General features: G+C 40.8%; 1 protein-coding gene across 2 annotated transcripts in view; it reads left to right on the top strand.

The window, feature by feature from the left end:
• LOC125457615 (uncharacterized) overlaps positions 1-13,629 on the top strand; it is a 267,233-nt gene that overhangs the window by 27,291 nt on the left and 226,313 nt on the right. The window lies entirely within an intron of this gene.

The following is a 13,629-nucleotide window of genomic DNA, read 5'->3' as shown; positions in this document are numbered from 1 at the left end:
CTTTGCAAGCTCTACTTCTCCTCTCTCTATTTATTTTTGAGCTCCTTCCCACCTCCCCCGCCACCACCATATCTGAAGATAGGTCCCAACCTAAAACATCAACTTTCCTGCTCCTCTAATGCTGCCTGACCTGCTGTGTTCCTCCAGCTCCACTCTATAGTTTATTTGAGTTGTTTTGCTTTTTCAGCTCTGGCTGAAGTGCCAATGTGCTAACAGGCATGGCATAACATGACAAGACAAGGCACAGATGCATTAACATCCAGTTAGGAAATAAGTACGTGAATTCTAAGAATTGTGAATGGGCCTGAGGTACAGTCTGGCCCAATCTATGAGCTGGGCGCCTGCCCCTGTGCGCAAAGTATTCTTGCTTCAGCCTTTCGCTGCTAGTTGCTGATTGCCTTACAACGCAAGTCTGTGCTTCCTAAGCTGCCTGCAAATATACCAGAGAAGTGCTTTGATAGTCGTAATAGGCTGGTAGATGCTGGATGTCAATGTCTATGGATAAATGGTGTGAGTGGCTGGTGACCAAGAGTTTTTGGCCTGAGATGTTGTCACCCCATGTCTGAGATGAAGTGTACTTAGAGTAAGCAGCAAGCTGAATCCATCAAGTACCTCCTGTGGTTTCCTTGTGTTTTTCTGATGGCTAGCTGATTTGGTATAGTAAATGGAATACTTGACCCAAAATAGGGAGTTTCTATCTTAGTCATGATACAAGTAACAATTTTATGATTTAGAGTCTCTGTTAGATAGACTTTAAGAAGAAATAGATGATTTGGCAAATGGTGACAGATGAAATTTCATACAGAAAAAATTGACGTAGTAATATCATAGAATTGTAGAATGAATACAGCACACAAAGGCATGGCCCTGCCAGCAACTCCGCCAATCTGACTCACAAACCCTTATCCTGTAGCTCTGCAATCCTTTTTCCTTTAGGTGCCTATCCAATTTCCCTTTGAAAGCCATGATTGAAAGCCTCTACCAACTGTCAGATCCTCACTGTGTAAATCATTCTTTTCCTTCTGTTGCCTTTGATTCTTTTAATAGTCACCTTAAGTCAGAGTCTTCTGGCTCTCTACTCATCTGTTGATGGTAACTTGCACTACTGACTTGTTGGTTTACTCTTAGAGGTGAGAAATATTTTAGAAACAATAATCTGAGACAATATTAACAGAGATTTTAAGAATTATGCATTGATTAAGGAAAGTTAGTGTGTATTTCTAAAAGGCAAATAGTGTTTAACAAAGATCAGAGATAATGGGAAAAGCAGACGCTGAAGAATCCAAGATAACAAAGTGTGAAGCTGGATGAACACAGCAGACCAAGCAGCATCTTGGGAGCACAAATATTGACGTTTCGGGCCTAGACTCTTCATCAGGAAAAAAAGTGTTTAACCAACTTGACTGAGTTTTGTCATGAAAGAATAGACTGTCAGTGAGAGCAAAGTGGCTGATGTGGGTTTCTTAATGGAGTTATCAATGGTTGACTGACAGAGCAGAGGTCATAGAATCATAGATTCCCTAGAGTTTGGAAACAGGCCCTTCGGCCCAACAAGCCCACACCGACCATCAGAGCATTCCCCCCCAGATCCATTCCCCTTTAACCCCACTTAGTCTAGGCATCCCTTGAATACTACAGGCAATTTAGCATAGCCAATTCACCCATCCAGCACATCTTAGGACTGTGAGATGAAACTGGAACACCTGGAGGAAACCCACGCAGACACAGGGAGAATGTGCAAACTCCACACAAACAGTTGCCCAAGGGTGAGATCAAACCAAGGTCCCTGGCGCTGTGAGGCAGCAGTGCTAACCACTGAGCCACTATGCCACCCAGGTTCTGGTGAATGGCCCTTTGCTGGATGGAGGAAAGTAAATAGCAAAATAGAACTATTGCTTTTCTTGTTGTCGATTAATAGCATAGACATCGATGTGTGCTTCATTTCTTAGTTTCTCAGCCTGAAGGCAGTACTGACACTCAATACCATGACTTTACCACAAATGAGGCACAGAGTCAATTCCAAATCCACTCTGGCCAGAACAGAGTTCAAACCTTGTGCCAATTTGATCCATGCAAGCCATCCAATTGCCAGGAAACTGGGGTTGGCAACATACACATACATTTTTACATGAATGTTGTTACCTGGAGCTATGGATAGAGATGGGAAAGGTTCCAATTTCTTTTTGTAAGATGGCTGAACATGAAAGTTTCTCGCTTTTACCACCTTCCAATGTTAGAAAAGTTTGCCAGTTCATACTCAACCTGCCTGTCTATGTTATTATGATGTATCTGATTTTGTGTACAAACCCTGGTGTGGGTCTTGAAGCTGCAGTTTCAGGCTTAGAGGGATAGATGCTAAGACTCGGGTGCACAGATCATAATTTCAAAATTTGTTGTTAACATAAAATTTTGAACTATGAGTAGGATAATGGTATTCTTTAAAAGTGGTCTGGTGGAATGGCTGAACATGTGACAGGTGAAATTTTAAGTGGACAAGTATGAGGGACATAGTTGAAAGTTGCTTGACAGGTAGACAGGGTGATTAAGAAGGTGTTCAGCTCGCTTACTTTCATTATTCAGACTATTAAATGTAGGAGTTGGGACATTAGTTTGACTTTGTACGAGACATTGTTGAGGCCACTTTTGGAGTATTATGTACAGTTCTGGTTGTCCTGCCGTTGGAAGATAGCATTAAATTGAAGAGTGTTCAGAAAAGATTTACCAAGATGTTGCCAGGACTAGAAGGGCAGCATAGTAGCTCAGTGGTCAGCACTGCCGCCTCAAGGCACCAGGAATCTGGGTTCAATTCCACCCTCAGGTGACTGACTGTGTGTACTTTGCACATTCTCCCTATGTCTGCATGGGTTTCCTCTGGATGCTCCAGTTTCCTCCCATAGTCCAAAGATGCGCAAGTTAGGTGGAATGGCCATGCTAAATTTCCACTAGTCTCCAGGGATGTGCAGGCTAGGTGGATTAGCTATGAGAAATCCAGGGATGGGGGCAGTGTGGTGGGTCTGGGTTGGATGCTTTTCAAAGGGTCAATGTGGAATCAATGGGTCAAATTGTTTGCTTTCACGCTTCGGGGATTCTATGATTCCATCAAGGGTTTGAGTTATAAAGGAGAGGCTGGATAGGCAATGACATTTTTTTTATTGGAGTGCAGGAAGTTGAGGCGTGACTTTATAGTAGTTTATAAAATTGAGAGATGCATAGATGATGTGAATAGCAAAGGTCTTTTCCCTGCGGTGGGGGATATTTTTCAGCTGAGAGGAGAAATATTTAAAAGGGACCTGGACGTTGAATGTTTTTATGCAGAGGGTGGTTCATATGTAGAATGAACTGCCAGAGGAAGTGGTATATGCATGTACAGTTATAACATTTAAAAGATATTTGAACTGGTTTATGAATAGGAACAGTTTAGAGGGATATGGCCCAAATGCAGCCAAGTGGAATTGAATAGCCTTTATTGTCATGTGCACTCGAATGAGTGCAGTGAAAAATTTGTAATGTCGCCTCTTGGCTCCATCTTAAGTACAGAGTACCTGGGTATGGATGCTTTGAGTGTTGTTACAGACTTGGAATAGTGAAAAAAGCATGGGAACACAGAATTTAAAAGTCCAGAATGAGATTAAAAAGCATCTTCAAAGTCCTCAAGTTATGGTCCTTTTCCACCAAATCCATGTCTGCTGGGCTTCAGAACACAAAGCCTCACTGCTTCAACTTGATTGTCATAGATGGGTTGGACCAAAGGGTTTATTACCATGCTATATGATGCCATGAGCCTATGAAATTTTGGGAAGTACAGGGAAGGCAATAGAAAACAAAACATGCAATTCTAAAGACAGAAGTTATGGAAAACATTGGTTTGGCTTTAACTGGAGTATTGATTCCAATTCTGGACATAATTCTGACCTACATACCAATTCTGGACAAAATTTTGGAAAAGTACAAAGCCTTTTAAGAGGATATAGAAAAATGTGTGAGAATTGCCACAAATATGAAGGACTTCAGTTTTGGGTTATGGAAAACCTGAAATTGTTCTCCTTCGAGAAGCGGAAATTAATCAGAGATTTGTTCCAAATTGTGAGAGATCCAGAAGACACAAACAGCTTGAATTGACAGATGGTTCAAGAAAAATGGCACTGATTCAATCATAGGGTCTTTATGTTACATGCCCTCAAATGAGTATAGTCAAAAGTTTGTAATGTCACTACTTTGGTACCATCTTAGATACATGGTACCTAGGCATAGATACTTCAAGTGTTTGTTACAGAATTGAAAGAGTTAGAAAAAGGTCTAGCATTGGAATACATAGTTTTAAAAAGTGCTTGCATTAGTCTCCAGAACAAGAATAAGAAAAACTTTAAAAAGTACTCAAGTTATAGTCTTTCTCATTGAGTCTGTGCCTGCCAGAACACGACACCTCGCTGCCTTCACACAGTGGCCTCCAGCCTGGGACACATGTCCAGGACTTGCCTCCAGGAATTGCCTCCAGGACACACCTCCCAGACTGGCCAGGGCTTGGACTGCCCCCTGTGCCAAGCTATGACCCATGATTTGCATTCAGGAACTCATCTCCCAAATTGGCCTAGGCTTGGACTGACTCCTGCTCTGGTTTCCCACCCATAACTTGCTACCAAGACTCATCTCCAAGACCAGCCTAGGCTCGGACTGCCTCCTGCTCTGGGCTCTGGCCCATGGCTTGCCTCTGGGATTCACCTCCTGTGCTGGCATGGTCTCTGACTTGCCTCCTGCAATGGACTGGACTTGCATTCGCTTCTACTTTGCATTCATTCCAGGTAAGTTTAAGAAGCTGTGGGGTAGGGGGAGAACAGTTGTAGAAAAGACAAAAAAAAGGAAAAGGAATTGGTGAAACAGAGAAGCTCTGGCTGGGGTGTCCTGCTATGTAGCCATTTGGCCCATCAAGTCCACATTGAACATCTGAAGAGCAAGCCACTCCCCTTCCCTTTAAATCCTCACCACCTATAGCAACTCACCTACCCTGCATACAACAGGGCAGTTTAGCATGGCCAATCCATCCAACCCACACACCTCTGGACTGTGGGAGGAAACTGGAGTCCCCAGAGAAAACCCACCTAGGCACAGGGACAATGTGCAAACTCCTCACAGATGGTTACCCAAGGCTGGAATTGTACCCAAGTCCCTAGTACTGTGAGGCAACAGTCCTAACCATTGTGTCACTGACCATTCAAGGTCATCAGGTTGCCAATAGCAATGTGAGCAAAAACATTTTACAGATCAAGAGATTATGATCTGCAGTACACTGCCTAAATTGGCAGTGGAGGCCAATCAATTATGGCTTTCAAAAAAAATTGAAAAGGACCCTATGGCAAATGAAAAGGGCAGGGTAGAGGACAGGGGAAATTGATGAGTTAAATTGGTCTAGTTTATGGCCTGTGGGCTGAATGTTCTTTCATGCTGCAAATATTCAAGTCTACAAGGCCCCCCAAAAAATTGTCAAACATCATGAGAATTAACTTTAAAAGTTTGAGAAATATTGTTTATGAGGCCCGGAAATAGGGTGGTGAAAAATCTATAGAGTTGCTTCCAGAAGGTGATTATAAATATAATGGGCTAATATATACTAATTAAAGATACCAACTTTAAAGGTAGTTATGGTTGATGGATTTGGAATAGCAAGCAGCTCCTAAGAAGGGTCAAAAAAAAAACAACGAAGGAAAATGGTTCTGAATTAAGCCAGAGTCAACCCAAATGTGTAAATCCTATTATGTAAAAAGAACATTAAATTCAGAAATAAAAATATTAAATTGATTATGGTGCTAGAATTTAAGTACATTTAACTACATGTGGAGGAGAAGATAATAAAAAATGAGGAGGGGCAATAAAATTGAAATCAGCTGAGGGCACAGCAATTGCACAAGTACAAAATAAATTTTCTGCCTCAGTGTTAATTGAGGAGAGACAGGTAAACTGTACAGAAGTCTATAGTTTATTGCAGACCAATGTTCTGTCACAACTCAAATTGTGGCCATGTAGTTGATCGTTGAATGACCTTTGTGCCTCCTGTCTGTATGGCAACCAGCATAGTCACCAAACAGCCGTGTAAACTGAAGGTAAATAAATCTCAGGAAATGTATCTAAGAACTCTGACAGAAATTGGAAAAGAAGTGACTGAGACTCTGGCTCACTTCTATGTGGAAACTGGAAAGTGGTCTAAGATTTGAGAAAGATACATCCTGTAAATTAGAAAAAGGTAACAAAAGTGACCCAGGAAACTCAATCACACCATAAATGTCTGTGATGCCACCTCCGGTGAGTCTGTCCTGCTGGTGCAACAGGACAAACCCGGCATGTTCATGGTTGTATCTGCGCCATTGTTTGTAAAATATAATTCCATGAGTATATTAGATTTACATCTTGGTTCATCTTTGAAACAGCTGCCCTGATTTAGGCATGAGTCTCTAAATATTCTTCACAAGGACTTTGTAGCCTCAACAGGGATGTTTCGCTGTTGTTGTTCGTGGTGCCTACATCAATGCTGGATGGTCTGCCTGCTTTCATTTCACTTCTTAGAAACAGTTAGTGAATAGCTAATCCATGGAATAGACATGCTGGGTGGTGTGGAAGCAGTATGAATTGATTTATTCAGACACAAGTTAGATTGACTTTCAGAAAATAATACCTTGGGTATACAATATTTAAGTAACCAGGTAAGTGGGAAATATATCTTGCTCAATATGAACAGATGGCTCTGGAGGCCAGGCAGCATCAGAGGAGCAGGAAAGCCGATGTTTCGGGTCTGGGCCCTTCTTCAGAAACAAAGGTCCAGACCCGAAACGTCAGCTTTCCTGCTCCTCTGATGCTGCCTGGCCTGCTGTGTTCATCCAGCCCTACACCTTGTTATCTCAGACTTCAGAATCAGCAGTCCCTACTATATCTCAGATGACATTGGACATCCAGCAAAAAATTTTATATCTGCACATGTTGATATATGTTAATTGGGTTAAGATTTCATCCATTATAATTTCCCAAATTGTCTACCATTGGAACTTCTCACACCCTTTCAGGATCTGTTGTCAAGATAAATGATAGAAACTGAATGCTTTGATAGTGGAGTAAGGGGCTAAGTATAACCTTACTTTTAGAATAGTTCCTGAGCATGTGCATAAGGAGCTATGTCATAATTATGTCAGGTCACATGGAACTGCGAGTAGAGTCTATAGGGTTCCACAAAATGTTCTCTCATACCAACCCTTGAATTTAGTTATGTTTTGTAAAGCCTCATAATGTTCACTCAATTGAGTGTGGACCTGATTTTACCACAATAATTAGTCAACAAGCCCACTACTACTGCCTTACGCAGCTGAAAGGTTGGGAGACGGAAATCTACCTGGGCCTTGCATTTGCAATTCTTATGTGCTTTATACCAGCAAGGAATCATGGTACATGCTAAAAGAAAGAGGTCTACAAAAACACTGCAGAGCATTCAGCACTCATAATCTGAGAACTAAACAATGTAGTGGACCTGTTATACCTACACACTGAAACACAGCAGCATAGGGTGTGGTTCAGCTCTACTGAGCAGGTCACCATGTACAAACTGTTTCCTGGACAGACACCCACAGGAATTCTATTTATCTGCTCTTGGTAATATTTTCCAACCAACAAAGGAACACATTGATATAAACTCTTGATTAACTCTCGTTAACAGCCGCATTCAGGAATTTTAGCAGTAGGGTGAAGTTATTTATGTCTATTTAGTGGGCAGTTGTGTGGTATATAGATTTTATTACCATGAGTAGACATGTTTGTGGTTTCTTGATGTTTTTTCACCTTTTACCAAAAACAGGAAGCTCAGCATTGACGTTTATACCAGTCTACCCTTCAATACTAATTAAAAAATGTAAAGCTTTTTAGAACATCCCAGACATCAAAACAAAAATCAAGAATTATATTTCAAAGCCACTTTCAATATTTGAACTGACAAGTTAGAATGGGTTACAGACTTTGTATCTTGTATTTTGTATTTTTCTCTCCTGTCCTGATGTTTCTCTGCTTCACAGTTCATGTGTAGATGTTAAATTCAAACTTTCATTTTAACTTAATCATTTTCCAGAGCACTTATGATTATTAGAGGATTCTCTTCCTCTTTCATGCTGTTTCCAGGAAATGTCCCAGTTTTAACTGAGGTCCCCATTATGATGGCAGCAAATTGATTGGAAAATTGTTCAATGATAGTTCATTTGCGACATTAAATACTGGAACATAACATTATTGGATTCTTGCGCTAACCATATTAATGACAAAATAGGGTAAAGCTTGCATTGATTAATGTCAGCAATAGTGATATAACATCAGCTTTGGAACCAGAAAAATGGGAAAATTTGGGTAACATCAATTTTCCATTCATTTTGCAGTGCCTGACTATAGCTGTATAGTTAAGTCTTTCTAACAGTTGGCAAAATAAACAGATCGTAACCACACCAATAAAATGCCTCAAAGTAACTCTCCATATTTAATTTACTGCCCCAGTTTATATAGACACAGTGTGGCATCTTACATGAACCATCCTGCATCCAAATTTGTATCTTTTTACAGAGGTTGCCTGCTCAACATTGTCCCTGGCACTTTCTCTCTCATATCCCTCAAATCAATGTGTCATTCTTCTTTGCCTCTTTTCCAACCTCCGCCCCTCAGCTCAAGCGATATTCTTTTCTCTCCCACTTCATCCCCCAATTCAACATCACATTCTTCTGACTATTCAGTCCTGTTTATACTCTTTGTCACCCATCCCATCTGTTCTGGCAAATGGATATGATTGTGAAAGGATTAGAAGACTGAACTAGCCACCAAGAGGCTTGGTTTGATAATCTAGACACCACCCCTCTGGCACCAGGATCAATTGGTGTGGCAATTAGGGGCACAGGACGGCATGCTACTTGAGAGCCATCTTGGACATGGCACTTTTACGTGAGAGTAATTGCAGGGAGATGTGGTAGGGGTAGCCACTCAAGGGCTTCTGTGAGGAGGAGTATCTGAGCAAGAGAGCGAGAACTGCAGACAATGAGCAGCAGACATGGTCCATGCTAATTTTCAATATTATTCTTTCGTGGGGTATGACTGTTGCTGGATAAGTCAGCATGTTTGCCCATCCTTAATTTCCCTTGGGAGATAGGTAGTGAGCAGTTTTCTTAAACTGTTATAGTCCATCTAGTACAGAGTACATTGCAGTGCCGTTAGGAAAGGAGTGCCACGTTTTTAATCCAGCAGCAATAAAGGAATGGTAATATAGTTCCAAGTCAGGACGTGTGAGACTAGGAGGGGAAATGCAAGTTGTGGTATGCCCATGCTGTTGCTCTTGTCATCCCAGGTAATAGATGTCATGGGTTTAGAAGATGAAAGAGCCATGGTGAGTTGCTAGAGTGCATCTTGTAGTTGATACACACTGCTGTCACTGTGCATAGCAGTTGGTATCAAGCTTCTTTAATGTTTTTGTATTGCATTATTTCATATGCAGCACTCAGCCCATCCGGTTTATTATAGCACCAGTGTCTGCTGGGGTTATGGAATTAGACGAAATAAAGTGGTTGATGTCTTATGTGGAGCATAAAAACCAGCATAGACTAACAGAGCACATTTCTACGCTGCAAATCCATGTAATTCTGCAAAAGTCTCCAGTAGCACCATACAGGCAATGCAGCACTTTGTGATATCCAGATCGTGTGATAAACATTATATAATTGCAAAACTTTACTCTTAAAAATCCCGTGATATTTGATTAAAATGCACCCACCTATGACAATTGTTTTCAACTTCTTCCTTTCTTGGTCCTCAAAGATGCGAGCAACCAATAAAAGGAGGCAGGAAGGGGAAAGAAACAAGCTATTTTACGAATGGGTAGTAAGTGTCCATTCTTCAAGGCCTCTTGAGTCCAGGGGCATACCATTATAAAATAACATGGACTGCATTGCATTGCTCAAATAGCAAGACAGCATTTCAAATATAGTGCAAATTTGTATTCTTGTTAAAGTTGGGAGCAGGGTTAGGGTTTGAGCCACAGCCACAGGCACAGACAAGTAAAATTCACCCCAATGTCTCTTTTCAAATACTGAGTACATTTGACTATAGTTCTGCACTGCTGAGAAATGGTCCTGTTGCTGTTGTCACTACTCTTTTAAAATAGCAATTAAAGATTGTTGCCTGCCAGTAACAATGGAAAGTCCCTAAGAATGTGTTATTCTTTTTCAAATGCAGATGCAACACCTATCTGTAATTAGTTTACAATGTCACCTTCCGTTTTCTTTTGTTTTGTTAACAGGAAAAAGTGAAATAAAGCTAAATGCCACAATTTTAAAGGAGGTGCAGAAAATTAGAGACCTAGACGTACACATACAAAATAAAAAGAAGGCACCAGGACATGTTGAAAACTTTTTAAATGGCATATACGAGAAAGGAATTAAGCCCTATCACCATCACTAGAGAAGTAGTATCAGACAAACTAATGGGACTGAAGGCTGACGAGGCCCCAGCCCTAATGGCTTACATTCTACATCCTAAAATAAGCTGTTCCAGAGACAGTGAAAGCATTGGTTGTAGCTTTCCAAAAAGCCTTGGATTCTAGAGGAGTACTGGATGAGTGGAAAATTGCCAATGTGGCACCCTATTCAGAAAGAGAGGGAGGCAAAAACTGAATAACTAAGGACCAGTTAGCTTAGCATCTATTGCTGGATAATGTTGGAGCTAATTATTAAGCAAATTATTGTGGAATATTCGGAAGTTCATAATCTAATCAAGCAGAATCTGCACGGATTTATGGAAGGGAAATCATGCTGACTAATTCATTAGAGTTTCTGACTCTAGAGACATTAAAGAAAGCTCAACCAGTGTAGCTAGAGATGAACTAGTGGATGTGTTGTATTTGGACTTCAAGAAGGTATTTGACAAGGTATCTCATGAAAGGTGAGATCATGAGCTATGACTCCATGGTTTTGGAGATGGTATATTGGTGTGGGTAGTGAGTTGGCTCATGTGCAGGAAACAGAAAATGGAGGTAAGGAGTTTCATTCCAGAATAGCAAACTATAACCATTGGTTCCCACAGGGGTTAATGATGGGACTGCAACTGTTACAATGTATGTTAATGATTTGGCAGAAGACAGCAAATATACTGTAGCCAAATTTGCAAACAACACAAAAAAAGTTGGAAGGGCAAGTTGCTTAGAAACAGTTGTACAGAGATATATCACTATGTTAGGTAAGTGGGCAAAAAGTCAGCAAAGGGAGTATATTGCAATAAAATGTGAAGTTGCTCATTTTGAAAGTGAGAACAAAAGTACAGAATATTATTTAACTGCAGAAAAGCGAGAACAAAAGCAGGGAATATTATTTAATTGCAGAAAAGATGCAGAAAGCTGCAACACAAAAAGGCCTGAGGTTATTTGTGCACAAAATGAAAAACCAGCAGACAGATACAGCAGGTAATCAGGAACGCTGATGGAATGTTGGCCCTTATTTCGAGAGAAGTGGATTGGAGTATAAAAATCTTATTGAAATGTACAAAGGGCTGGTGAGACTACATCTGGAGTACTGTGAATGATTTTTTAAAAATGTCGAGTCCCTAGAGGGTGGAAACAGGCCTTCAGCCCAACAAGTCCATGGTAACCCTCAGAACATCCTACCCAGACCCATCCCCATCCCCATCGCCAATAACACACCTAATCTAATCCCTGAACACCACAGGCAATTTAACATGGCCAATCCACCTGCCCTGCACATCTTTGGACTGTGGGAGGAAACCCATGCAGACGCGGGGAGAATGTGTAAACTCTACATAGACAGTTGTCTGAAGGTGGGATCAAACCCAGGTCCCTGGCACATTGAGGCAGCAGTGCTAACCACTGAGCCACTATGAAAGGTCCTTTCATTATAGGTGGCTCAGGCAAGGTTGATGAGTATCATCCCTGGTTTAGAGGGAATGTTTAGTGACCAAAGACTAAACAGGTTGGGACTCTATTCACTGACTTGATCTCATTGAAACAAATAGAAGGCGAAACAGTTGGGGCTCTTCACACTGGAGTTTATAAGAATGAAAATATAAGAATTCCTAAGACTTGACAGTGTAACTGCTGAGAGGATGTTTCCTCTCATGGGAAAATCCAGGACCAGATGGCATAGTCTCAGAGTAAAGCAGTGCCAATTTAACACTGACCGAAGGAAGAATTTGTTCTCTCAGAGGTTTTTGGAAGACTTTGCAACAGAGAGCTGTTGTGTATATTTAAGACTGAGATAGATAGATTCTTGATCAAGAGGGAAATCAAGAATTATGGGGAAATTGCAGGGAAGTGAAAATGAAGAATGTTGGAGCAGCTTGAACCTGCTGAATGGGAGAGCAGGCTTGAGGGACCAAATGGCCTACCCCATCCCTATTTCTTAAGGCCTCATGGTCTTATATGGGATCTTTGTCTTTCTTAATATTGTGATAGAATGCAAAAGTAAGGAAGTTATTCTAAACTTATGGAATACTAGGTAGGCTTCAGTTAGAATAGCATTTTCAATTCCGGGTACTGCCCTGTATAAAAGATAGCAAATATTTGTCCGACCTTGTCCTTGACCTTGTCCAACCCAGTCCAACACCAGCACCTCCATATCACAGTCCCTTCAAGGATTTGAATGTTGAATCTGCTTCCTCTCTTTGCAGAGATGAAATCATTGATCATACCAAGTTACTGTGCAAAATAATATCTCCTCCAATAACTCCTACTGATTCTTTTTCCAATTTCCTAAATCTATGCACTCTGCTTACAAGTCCTTATTTCACTGGTAATATTTCATTATCTATCTGATCAAAATATGTCACAATTTGGAAAACCTCTGTGAAGATGGCCTTTCTTGGTTTTAAAGAGAATAACACCAATTCTCTGAGTTTCTCCACATAACTGATATCCCTGATTCCTGGTACCATTTCAACAAATTACTTCACCTGATGAAGGTGCTACACTGTGAAAGTTTGTGCTTTCAAATAAACCTGTTGGACTATAACTTAGTGTAATGTGATTTTTGACCTTGAAGGGACTATTGAGAAGATTACGGGGAAAGAACAGGTTTACTAACAATTCAGCACAAGCACAACTGTCTGAATGTCCTCCACCTCTGCTCCATAATTCTATGATTCTATAAAGATTTGTGTTGATGTTTATTTATGTCTTCGATATGATAGGGCTACAAAGCAAATGTAAGGATTTCATTTGGGGGTGTCACATTTCTGTGTGAAATTGACACTCTTCAAACATGTTGAGTGATTTACTTGTAGCACAAGTATAGAACTGTGATTGAGTATCTACATCTGATTGGGAATGATCTCAGAACTCAGTTAATTTCAATCCTGCTTGTCCACTGAAAGCTGGATGGCAGGCTGTTACATTGGTCGATAAAAAGCAAAAAACTGTGTATGCTGGAAAAATCTGAAGTTAACATGTAAAATGTTGGAGAAACTCAGCAGATTGGGCAGCATCAGTTCTGAAACAAAGTCAAATCGAACTTGAAATGTTACCTCTGTTTCTTTCACCACAGAAGCTGCCAGATCTGTCAAGTTTCTCCAGAACTTTCTGATTTAATTGGGCAGCATGGTGGCTCAGTGGTTAGCACCGCT

This window comes from Stegostoma tigrinum, chromosome 1 (assembly GCF_030684315.1).
Source record: "Stegostoma tigrinum isolate sSteTig4 chromosome 1, sSteTig4.hap1, whole genome shotgun sequence".
Lineage (NCBI taxonomy): Eukaryota > Metazoa > Chordata > Chondrichthyes > Orectolobiformes > Stegostomatidae > Stegostoma > Stegostoma tigrinum.
The sequence above is the reverse complement of the archived record's forward strand: the minus strand, read 5'-3'. Positions and strand labels throughout refer to the sequence as shown.